Below are 3,654 nucleotides of genomic sequence, written 5' to 3'. Positions count from 1 at the left end.
AAAACATATTGTTGTGTGTGATTTGATGAATACGTAAAAGCGAGAATTTGAGTCGAAGTTTATCTGTTCCTTTTATCCTAAGAGGATAAAAGTGATATCTATGGGCCCCTCAATGATTTAGTGATGACACCTAAGTGCTTGGCCAAGCCTGGACTAAGTTGATGTGTTCAATTGTAGTATGTTTTCAGTCATCATAAATCGGAAATCGGGAAACAACACATAGAATGAAAGAATGATTATAATCCATGTCTCATGTCTATACGATATCTAGAGTGGAGGAATATATGATCCCTTATCTAAAGGACGCATTACTGATAAGATCAGAGTTGACAATGGCTTTTCAAAGCTACGATTGTTGATCAAGTTTTGAAGTCTTACTTGCAAAATAGTTTGTAACGTCCGTAGATCAGGGTTAATCAATTAAGAGACGATAAGCGTCAAAAAAACAACTTTTTAATAGAATATTATTTAGAATGAATAACCTTAACTAAGTTGTTGTATATGTCACAAGGTTTCCGTGCATATAAAGAACGCCGAAATCCGAGTTATAACGAAGAAGTTATGACATGTCGAAGTTTCGCGACAGAACCGGCACGACGTTGAATGATGTAAAAAGTGAATTTATGTTAGATCGATATTTAGCCTTAGCGATATAAAAAAAAATTTGTAGAGTTCATTAAACCATGAGGGTGCATAAAAAGAACGTCTGAATCTGACTTCTTATGAAGAAGTTATGATTTTTCTAAGTTTCAACTTAGCGGTATGAAGCCCGAATACTCGATTTGAGATCGAGCGGTTTTTAGCCGAAACAATCTAAACGTGAATCGTAGATCTTGTTGATAGTAGTCCAACGGTAAAAAGACAGACGAAAACGGACATCGGATGAAGAAGTTATGAATTTATAACGGAATTTTCCTGTCCCGGCCTACTAAAAATAAATAATAAAAAATAAAGTCAAAATTTGCCAACGGAGTCTAAATGAAAGTTGTAGAGCATAATCTCACCTACGCGTGGATATAAAGAACCTCGAAAACGGAGCTCGTATGCGAAAGATATAAATTTTTGAAGATCGTGGCACACATACCAAAGCTTATCCGAAGCGTACGCCCAACATAACCCAGATTACGCCCAGCGTACTGAGTACGCCCAGAGTACTTGGAAATTACGCCCAACGTAATCCCAGACCCAACAGCCTATAAATAGAATGCGAGGGCTGCCGATTTTTCTTGTTCAAACTCTTTTTTCTCTCTAGTTTTTGCCTTGATTTGCGTGCCAATTATATCCCGAAGCCCCGATATCATTCCCGAGCCCCGAAGCAAGTTCCGAAGTCCCGATGATCCCGAGAAGTGAGATTTCCAAGCCGAAGCTCAAGCCCGTTTTTGTGTAGATCTTCCAGATCTACCGAAGAATACTACTTCTACAAGTTGTAGTGCTGTCCGATCATCTTCTGATGAAGTGAGTGTATACTTACTTTCTTCTACCGCATAGATATGAAGTATTTGCTATGAAATATGTGCTATGTGTTTATACGTTGTTTGTTTACTTGATATGGATGTTGAACGAATGTTTTATACAGGATTTTAAATAATTTAAATTATATATATGTAGTTTATGTCTACAAATATGTTGGGTAGAACATTGGTAGATGAAATAGTTGGTGTGTGATGAAAGATGAGTTTGAGGACGAGACGAAAGATGCTATAGATCATTGGATGAGGGTGACAGGTGAAAAATGAGTGAAACCTTACCCAAACGATGGCCCCCGTCATTCAGCAGAGTAGGGATGACAACCACATACTATTCTAGACAGTCCAGTGGAACACTAGCAAGCTCGCAACTTGTAGGTGTTGTGGACTTGATGTTCACCGGTGTACTCTAAAAAAAAACCTTGGCAGCTATAGATTTAGTGCCTCATAATAAAACGATGGTAGCTATGGATTTATTACAGTGTAGATGAACCAGGGTAGCTATGGATTTAGTACTATGAACCTTGGTAGCTATGGATTTAGTACTATGTAGATTAACCTTAGACAACAATGGACTTTGTGCCAATTCCTTAGGAACGAATGAAGGAAGGATAGTCGATTCTTAGGGTAAAACCTTAAGAAATAAAGAAGATAATGGGGATGGGTAATTGGGTTGATTGTTTGATGATTGAATATAATAATTATATTGTTGTGGGTTGAAAATCCTATATGCTCACCAGGCTCCCAAGTCTGACCCACTCAGTTCTCTTTGTATCACAGGTATCAATACGAAGACATATTTCACTGAGAGATTTAAAGGAGATGTAAATCATTAGTGTAAATAAATGTAACTTCTGTTTATGCTTATGTGTCTGTATCAGAACATGACATCGCAAGATTTTGTTATATAATGAAAATACTTTTCTTTAAGAAATACTTTGATAAATTCTTGTCATATTTCGTTTTGGGGACAAATTCCGCAACAATTTTCTTTAAACGATTACTTTGATTTTAAAAACAAAGCATAAACAAATCGGTCTTTTCTGGCCGTGAAATTGGGGATGTCACATAGTTATTAGACTTATCCAAGTGGGAGACTATTGGATTAGGTGTCTAATCCCATAACTATTTTGTCATGTACTTGACTCGATTATGAGCATGGTCCTTTTCGGTTTCCTTCACTATAGCAACTGATAGGATGAATTAAGGAGAAAGAGGATTAATTATGATTTATTAAGATATTATATGAATAATATATTAAAAGAGAAATCATATTGTTTAATTAATATTGATCAGGAATTAATTTAGAATTAATTTTGTGATCAAAAGAGATTAATTAAACTTAGCGGGACTGGAATTGCAATTATAAGATAATTGGTTTTTTGGGTTGGAGATCCCTTAGGAATAAGGTGGTGAATACAAGGTGGAAGCCCACTTATAAATCATTCAGGCCTTGATTCTGGAAGGATCTAAAGGGCTGCTTGTTAGCTAAGCAATCAAATTAGGGTTTTGACTGAAACCCTAGCAGCTCACCTATAAAAGGAACCCTAAGGCTCCCAAAATTCGGCCGTATGCTTCTCATGAGTGCCTTGGACAAATTTTGTGCCTCCTCCTTCTCCTAAGTCATATTGTTGCTTGTGGTGTTCGTGACTCCATCAAAGGTACAACACTTGGGGCACTAAGCTTTCAGAACTCAAGACCAAGAAGGACTGTGATTGTTATTGCTACATAACAATCAAGGTAATGTTTCTAACCCTAATCATATGTGATTTACGGATTTTTATGCTAGTCATTAGGTTTTATTGCTTTGGTATTCAATGTTGTAGGTTCAAATTAGAAAACCTAGATCAAAGCAATTGGGGTTGCATGAACATCATAGGATTGATGTTATGCTCATAACCCATAAATGTAGTCATGTATGTTTCTTGTATTTATATACTGTATTAGTGTACTCTGTGTTAGAAAAATAGTATATTGTATTTGTATTCGTATGAAAAACCCTTGTATGTATGCCTGGATGCCAACAGTTGTAGTAAAAGTAGTATACTGTAATAGTGTCTGTATAAAACCTTAGTATGAAAACTTGCTATTTACCAATGGTAGGGTAAAGTAATGTACCACAGTAATGGCTGTATGAAAACCTTGTATGAATGCCTGGTTGCTACCGGTTGTAGTATAAATAGTGTAC

The sequence above is a fragment of the Lactuca saligna genome, chromosome 8 (genome assembly GCF_052625555.1).
Source record: "Lactuca saligna cultivar CGN05327 chromosome 8, ASM5262555v1, whole genome shotgun sequence".
NCBI lineage: Eukaryota > Viridiplantae > Streptophyta > Magnoliopsida > Asterales > Asteraceae > Lactuca > Lactuca saligna.
Note: the sequence above shows the minus strand (reverse complement) of the source record.